The sequence below is a fragment of the Coregonus lavaretus genome (genome assembly GCF_964263955.1).
Source record: "Coregonus lavaretus genome assembly, chromosome: 3".
NCBI classification, from domain to species: domain Eukaryota; kingdom Metazoa; phylum Chordata; class Actinopteri; order Salmoniformes; family Salmonidae; genus Coregonus; species Coregonus lavaretus.
Window position 1 is genome coordinate 54732068 of NC_139990.1, and position 9380 is coordinate 54741447.

Below are 9380 nucleotides of genomic sequence, written 5' to 3' on the forward strand. Positions count from 1 at the left end.
GAAACAACAGCGTAACAACAAAATAAACCTAAACTAAGCCGTTGACCAAAAGGCCGTGGCCCACAAAGGGAAAGCAAAACAACAAACGGCTACTCCTCTTTAGACTATCGTCTACACATTATAAACTCAGCAAAAAAAAAGAAACGTCCCTTTTTCAGGACCCTCTTTCAAAGATAATTAGTAAAAATCCAAATAACTTCACAGATCTTCATTATAAAGGGTTTAAACACTGTTTCCCATGCTTGTTCAATTAACCATAAACAATTAATGAACATCCACCTGTGGAATGGTCGTTAAGACACTAACAGCTTACAGACGGTAGTCAATTAAGGTCACAGTTATGAACACTTAGGACACTAAAGAGGCCTTTCTACTGACTCTGAAAAACACCAAAAGAAAGATGCCCAGGGTCCCTGCTCATCTGCGTAAATGTGCCTTAGGCATGCTTCAAGGAGGCATGAGGACTGCAGATGTGGCCAGGGCAATAAATTGCAATGTTCGTACTGTGAGACGCCTAAGACAGCGCTACAGGGAGACAGGATGGACAGCTGATCGTCCTCGCAGTGGCAGACCACATGTAACACCACATGCACAGGATCGGTACATCCGAACATCACACCTGCGGGACAGGTACAGGATGGCAACAACAACTGCCCGAGTTACACCAGGAACGCACAATCCCTCCATCAGTGCTCAGACTGTCCGCAATAGGCTGAGAGAGGCTGGACTGAGGGCTTGTAGGCCTGTTGTAAGGCAGGTCCTCACCAGACATCACCGGCAACAACGTCGCCTATGGGCACAAACTCAATGTCGCTGGACCAGACAGGACTGGCAAAAAGTGCTCTTCACTGATGAGTCACGGTTTTGTCTCACCAGGGGGGATGGTCGGATTCGCGTTTATCGTCGAAGGAATGAGCGTTACACCGAGGCCTGTACACCAGCATGACAATGCCACCAGCCATACTGCTCGTTCTGTGTGTGATTTCCTGCAAGACAGGAATATCAGTGTTCTGCCATGGCCAGCGAAGAGCCCAGATTTCAATCCCATTGAGCACGTCTGGGACCTGTTGAATCGGAGGGAGAGGGCTAGGGCCATTCCCCCCAGAAATGTCCGGGAACTTGCAGGTGCCTTGGTGGAAGAGTGGGGTAACATCTCACAGCAAGAACGGGCAAATCTGGTGCAGTCCATTAGGAGGAGATGCACTGCAGTACTTAATGAAGCTGGTGGCCACACCAGATACTGACTGTTACTTTTGATTTTGACCCCCCCTTTGTTCAGGGACACATTATTCAATTTCTGTTAGTCACATTTCTGTGGACCTTGTTCAGATTATGTCTCAGTTGTTGAATCTTATGTTCATACAAATATTTACACATGTTAAGTTTGCTGAAAATAAACACAGTTGACAGTGAGAGGACGTTTCTTTTTTTGCTGAGTTTAGTTACAGGAGGAACGCTTCTCTCTATCTACAGTCTGCCTTGGTTAATAGAGAGACACGGTGCCCCAAACGAAGAAGCTTTCTCTGAGGTAGGACAATATGACGTCCTCCCAGGTCCCCATCTCTACACCCAATCCTTCCTCAGCTCCTCTCCTGGCACACCTATATAGAGGAAGACACAAAGCAATTAATCGGCCCAGCTGTGTGCTAATTGGCTTTACACTGAGTACCTATCCCCTGAGGAGGGTGCTGTCGTGTCAACTTCCTCCGGCTTGTCACTGAACTCTCACAGAAATTATACTTGCTAACTAACCTTTATTTGAAAACCTACCTTTTGATTGTCCTAACTTTCGATCTGCATATTCAACCTCCCAATGTTCCTGTTCTGTAAGATATTTTGCATTCAAGGAAATAATGCATCCATAATTACACTATAATTTGTTGTGTTGCTATGACCTTTGAAATTAAAACTGGTGATGCAGTTGATTCTGTACTATGACACTATATGATATATGTCAAATATTTAATTCTGTCTTACAACAGTTATTTTGCCTATCAAGTGTTGCAATCTGCACTTTTTTTTAACACATAAATGGTAATAACAAGAACAAAGAAAAGTATTTTATTATTTTCTAAAACATAACAGGTTCAGTATACTTAGTGTGACCGGTTGGACACACACTAGCGCGCCATCTCTCTCGCTCTCGCCCACATGGTGCTTCTTGATCCTAAACAATTACTGAGACCACGGGCGAGACAGAGAGAGGGCGTGTGTTAGTGTATGTCCAACTGGTCACATTAGCTTGTAAATCTGGTGAATTAGTGTACTGTATATTGTATGCCCAAATTACCAGCACCTTGATTAGTATAATATATATGGGTTGTTCAACAAATGCAATGCACTAATTCCCTTTGATATTTTAAGTAGAAATTGTGCACCAATATAGAATGTTAAAGTTAACATCATTGTAAAGCTCTAGTTATTTTGTTGCTTTGACAAAGCAATTTCTGAAGATTATTATTTATTTCATGTGATTAGTGATTAATTTACTTTACCCTGTTATGTGAACTGTACTCTCATTTAAATATGGAGAAATATGAGCACCCCCATGCAGTCTTTTAAATTTAATAAATAAAAAATGTTAATCATTTATTTCCCTGAGCCTCATTTTGCCATTAAAATGCTCAGTCTGATCATGTGGGCGTGTTGATACGAATTGTATATATTTACATACACAGCCCTGATTGGTGGATAGGATCGTCTAGACTCTAGAGCCTACCCCTTCAAAATAGGAGGATACATTTGCAAATAAAAGAAGACTGGTAATTGGTCAGAATAATCCGATCAGATTCAGATGTCATGCTCTTGGCCAAAAACTCCATCCCACCTGAACAGGCTGAAATTCTAGGTGTTTTTTCCAAAAAAGGTTCTTACACTAAAAGGGCAATATCATAATTCAAGGTGCTGGTAATATGTGCATACAATATACAGTACACTAATTCACCAGATAAAAAAATTATAATAATGGAAATTCACATTTTTGCCTGCACTGCCCATTTACAATAATTTTTTCAAAAGAAACATTGAACATCTAATAGTCAAATCATAGTGTAAAAGCAGGTGAGCTGGTTCTTATCTTTTTGGCAATTTTCTGGTGTTTTGTGGTGGAAAACTGAGTGGGTCGAGCATAACATGCCAACCTTGTTACCCATAGATAGACTAGAAAGGTTTTAGCAATAAAACAAAAATTGCCCCTCCCTGTTGCACACAACAAGCTTTCATTCCCCCTGTCACAAGGAGATTTATCGCTGATTTAAGATGAATTTATCGACCCTGTTACTTTAATTGACACTTACTATAGTATTTTATAATTTAACTTATTGATGGGAAAATGTGTTTTTTATGAAGTTGAACATGTGCTCTTTATGACAGAATGTTAAAATCAGGTGAAATATATATTGTTACATTCCCACAAGACAAACTCAAAATGTCACTCACAACAAAGTGAACTGACAAAGAAAATCACTGACAACCAACCGAACAAAACAGGAAGGGGTTCAAAAGGAGTTCTGAAAGGCACCCATGTGGGTGCCCACTGAAAGTTGGGAAAGCCACTAGCAAGGGGTTCTAAAAGACGCCCACCATGGACGCCCACTAGGTTTACCTCCGAAAAGACAAACTAAAAGAAAAACCCACAACAACTTAGGATAGGGACTAAAAAGAAAATGGAGCAAAATAGGGGTAACCAAAACTCAGGCTTCTTTCAAACTTATATAGGTTGAGCTTGAAATCGCACCTCAGCTGATGTGACGTGTAGCTCTCTCAAACTCAACTGAAGCACTGGTCCAGCCACTCCTAAATAGCACCTGGGCCAACACAGGTGAAACACCTACCCACTAACGAGACGGCAACCAGCACAGGTGTAACACATAATGACTGATGATCTGTGCGCCCTACGTGCCGAAATGCTATACGTGCAACCTCAAAACATAAATGGAAAAACCCAAACCTGTTACCTGGGAGGTGGTTTTGAGTTGACAGAAAAAGAATGATCAGAGAAGTGATTATGGATAGCAAAGAAAAATCTACCTTTGGAGAGAGAAAAAAAAAAAAAAAAGTTATCAATTATTATCGATTATTATTGATTAATCAATTATCAACATTTGTAATATTGTTGCTGTCTCATATTGAAGTAGAGCGGCTCCTTTACCTGATAAGTCTTTCCTGTCAGTGCAGCTAACTGACAAAATGAATCCGCATCCAGACCAAAGTTCTGCTGGTAAGATCTGTGTGTTCATCAACAGAGACACAACACCATGGCCAGCATCTCCTGTTGTTACAGCAGTCAGGCATGCCTCTATGGCTCTCCACACAGTCCCAGCCAGAGACATCTTCTTACGCTCTACCACAGCAGATGAGAGATTAGGCAGTGACAGGAGGTAAACGTGGCGTTTGTGGCCCTCAAGCTCCTTCTCAATGGTGGTCTGCAAGAGGGGGAAGTAAAAGCTCTGTGGTTGAAAGCAGGACAGTAAGAACACTTTGGCCTGCTTTACCCCAGCCTTCCTCATATTCACCTCACAATCAGCTCTTATCTGACTCAGAATATCAGCTTCAGTGAGACCCTTGCCACTCCTGCACCTGAATGAGGCCTCCAGGTCACTGTCCACTTTGTTTCTAACAAAATAGAGCCTTTTTCCAGCCTGCCTTATGGTGTTGGCCAGCTGGATGTGGTATTCCCTGAACCACTTAGTCCCTACAATGATGAAAAAAAAAGCAAATATCCAGAAGAGGAAAAAATGTGAATTGCACAAAAATGCTAAATAGGCCTGGCTGTGCCTCTGCAGTGCAGGGTCTTTTTTCACTGTGCTAGCTGCCCTTGGGTTGCCATAGCAATGTGTTCAGGGCTTGCACAGCTCACAGGGAGGGCCTGTGAGGAGAGAGCCCGTAGCTAGCTAGCTAGCAACTGAATCTAGCTAACAAGCTAGCTAGCAATGTCAGATCAGTGAGAATGCCCCAAAACACTCAAAACCGTCAACGTGCACAGAAAATATTTAAAAAATACAATAAAACACTTCTGGCACTAGTGTTATGTTTTGAGATCTTCACTGAGTGTGAGCTAACGTTAGCTAATGCTCAATCACCTAATCAGCTAACCTTACCCTGGCTAGTGCTATGAATCTACAGTAGCTAACAAATAGCTAACACTGTACAGCTGATGTGGAGGACGTGGGTGGAAGGACCACAACAAACCTTCTTCTTTCCCTGATGTTTATTGTACACAAACAACACACACTTTTAAGGACTGACTAGCTCCAGCACAGAACAATCTGGGTTCTATGCAGGGGCCATACATCAAGTCAACTGGCCCAAAATGACAGTTACACAGAACATGAATGTGGTGCTGACTGGTGATTGGCCGACACTATTGCAAATCACCAACAAGGTAGGCGGGACATAAAAGGGGTACAGTATATCTGCATTCACAACAATATCAACAAAAGTATATTTATCAAAATGGTTTCAAAACAGTTGTGGTAATTTAGGGCCGATTCAGATTTAGGAAATGTACACCTTTCCTACGCACTTCCTATGCATGTGCGTAACGAGCTTTGCAGGCGTGGTTCCCTTGCGTGTGCTGAATACATTTAATTAAACAGCTGAAAACCCTCCCACTTGCTGGCCATCAGAGTTTCTCATGGAGTTTTCATTCAATAGGGTTTTCAGTACATTTAGCTAAAGCCATCCCTTTAAATTTGATATACCTTTAATTTGAATTTTGTCCTGGAAAAAAAGTTTTGCCCGTGCTGCAGATGGCTATATCGGTTCACTAATACAGGACTACTATTAAAGGCCCAGGGCACTACTTTCCTGAAAATATTTTTTCCTATTTGATTTTTTATTAATATTTTATTTTTATTCCGACTTTTCAGGGGGTGCTGCAACACCCCTACTTCCTGCGGCTATGGACATAACACCCCAATCATTTTAGTGGTTAGTTTTAACCTTCTTCATAACAGTATTGTTCAGTCAATAGTTTTCACTTTCATCATTAATTTCTATTCAAGAACAAGATCCCTAGTCTATCTGCTTTTTTGGTCTATTTACATACTCTGTAATAATGATAGGGTAGTATAAAATGTAGGTTAATGAACTTGGAACGATTATTAATTGTTGAAAAGGTGAAGTTGGCACTGCCAGGGTAACGGTCTTTGAAAAAGCCTTTCAATAGCGGGCTCTGCCTGATGTGCCCTTACAGGTAGTTAATAATAACAACAACATTGGATCAGATTTATATAGCAACCACAGAGCAGCTAATTTCCCTAAGGTGTCTTTTACAGGAGGAAAAGAACGGTAAAATGCCCTCAGGCATAGGAGGTGTGTTCCTCTGACTGGGATCCAGATTGTTTTCCAGGATTCAAACAATAACAAATAGGTGCAACACAGACAGAGCCCGCTATTTTTTGCGGGAAGTTGTGAAACAGGCTCATGACACAAAACATAACTGAGAGAAACAGAACCTTAAAAAGATGTGGATTATAGACCACACAATGGAAGAAATGAAAGTGGGTCAGGCTTTATCAATTCAAAGGTAGAGCTTGTCACGTGGTTCGGTTTGAGGTTTTGACAGGAAATGTAATGAAAGGAATAGAAACTTAAGGGCTCATTTGCAGAGGAAATGAAAGTAAAAACAGGAGTGTGACAAACTAATATCACCAACCAAATCAATTGTAAATCATTTGTAAATCTTTTACATATTACCTTCAGTTCAAGGGCAAAGTGTTGTATGCATTTGTGTTACTTGGCTTCCTGCCCCGTTTCTTTGTCCCCTCATCACTCATTAGGATGCAATATTGTGCATATTCTGTGTATGCTTTGCACACACACTCCAATGACATTGTTGCAATCATTGTAAAAACATTTTATCACAGGAGTCTGTTCAATTCTGTTTTATTGGACAAATTGCATATACATTTTAGTAATTTAGCTGACACTTATACAGAGGGACTTACAGGAACAACTAGGGTTAAGTGTTTAAATTCACTTTACCTTTTCTCCAGAAAAATAACATTATTGTTATCTGACTAAATGGGTGATCAGATTTCCTGAGTGCTCACACCATCTCTGGGAGAAATATTATTAGAATATTCTAAACCTCAATGATCCTTGTTGGATCGAGAACAGAAGGGAAAACTCTTGCCATTTATTGTGAAACTGCAGAAATCTTCCCCCATTAGAGAAGACAGGTTTGTGTCAGAACAGATATATTTGAGTCACGTTCAAGACTTTTAGCTATAAGTCTTGGGAAAATGGAGACCACACCTTTAGTGTAATGTATTGAAAAGTATACAGGCACTTACAAAACCAATACACGTTAGTCAGCAGGGATTGAATCATGCGTCATGTACCATTACAAGAAGTCTGTGTGAGCGATAGGCACATCCTGCTGCCAACAATAAACGATATGAATAGTGAAAGAAAGTGCTTAACGTTCGGCAGGAGCACATTGAACCAGGTTTAGGTCAAATTGAAACATTTGGGAGCAGAATATGCCATGTGCAGACTTTCTTATTGTAAAGATAAATAAATGGGCATCGCACGTTGGCACTTCTGAAACAGGGCTTGGTTTAGGCTAGCTGAAGTGGAGGTAGAGGATTAAGATTGTCAGGTGCATCTTGTCATGGAATAGCTCCCATTCAGAACATGGAACAACAAAGTCCTGATGTGCCCTTACAAGTAGTTAATAATAACAACAACATTGGATTTATATAGCACCTTTCCACCAGGTGCTTGAAGCATTTTGGTCCTCTGTTGGTAGAGCATGGCACTTGCAACGCCAGGATAATGGGTTCGATTCCCGGGACCACCCATATGTAAAATGCATGCATGCATGACTGTTAGTCGCTTTGGATAAAAGTATCTGCTAAATGGCATACATTATATACACTGAGTGTACAAAACATTAGGAACACCTGCTCTTTCCATGAAAGCTATGGTGAAAGCTATGGTCCCTTATTGATGTCACTTGTTAAATCCACTTCAATCAGTGTAGATGAAGGGGAGGAGACAGGTTAAAGAAGGATTTTTAAGCCTTGAGACAATTGAGACATGCATTGTGTATATGTGCCGTCCAAAGGGTGAATGGGCAAGACAAAAGATTTAAGTTCCTTTGAACGGGGTATGGTAGTAGGTGCCAGGTGCACTGGTTTGAGTGTGTCAAGAACTGCAATACTGCTGGGTTTTTCACGCTCAACAGTTTCCCGTGTGTATCAAGAATGGTCCACCACCCAAAGGACATCCAGCCAACTTGACACAACTGTGGGAAGTATTGGAGTCAACATGGGCCAGCATTCCTGTGGAACGCTTTCGGCACCTTGTCGAGTCCATGCCCTGACAAATTGAGGCTGTTCTGACAGAAAAAGGGGGTGCAACTCAATATTAGGAAGGTGTTCTTAATGTTTTTTACACTGAGTATTTTTGCATTGTATGAGAGGGGGGTGTGGAGCTCATCACACATCAGCTACTACAGTGGAGAGATGACTATTGTGCGTCTAACAAACCAAATCAGATGCAGATGTTAAGGGCCAAGTGCATTCAAAACGTGATACATTTTTCTGTGTTTTATATATATTTCCACACTATGAGGTTGAAACAATACTGTGAAATTGTGTTTTTTTGTGTGTGTAAGAGCTGTTTGAAAAGACCGCCTGACATTTCAGCCTGCTTTGGTGGGATTGCGTTTTGGCCTGCCTGGTGACATCACCAGTTGGTAAATTAGTTAATAGACCAATAAGAAAGAAATTGCTCTTTGCTAAGAAGCTATTTTTGTTTATTTTTAACCACTTTAATTGAAAACAATTATTTGATATTGAGATAAAAACGACTGCATTGGACCTTTAAATACTTTGAAATATCACTTTACATTGGTTTCAATGTGCCGGTTGGTCTGTTGGACATGTTCCCTTGTGCAGTAGTCACTAGACTTGCTACTGTGTTTCCTGTCTGGATGATGAACAGCTGTCAGCCTCTAGGCACAAGACAAACACCCTATCGGGGCTTGGTGTCCATACATGGACATAATCATGCTCAGGGAGATGGGTATGTAGGCCACGGGCACAAACACTTACAAGAACCAGATGTAGGTTGGCATAGACGGGCAGACCACAAACCAGAGCGAGAGATACTGCAAACAGGAGGTCGAGAACTTACTTGTTGTGAGTAACTGAATATGAATTATCTGGAGGTACACAAAATAATAACACATACCTGGCCACCAGACAAAGACAAGATGTCAGCACTCAAAGTAGGCTAAAGATAACATATACACTGTAGAGGGAGAGGAAATTGTGGGTGCGTACACCAAAAGCAGTGGCGGTACACCAGATCAAACCCCATGGCAACTTCAGAGTTCGGGTTGATTAAAGGTTTATACCATGATGAGG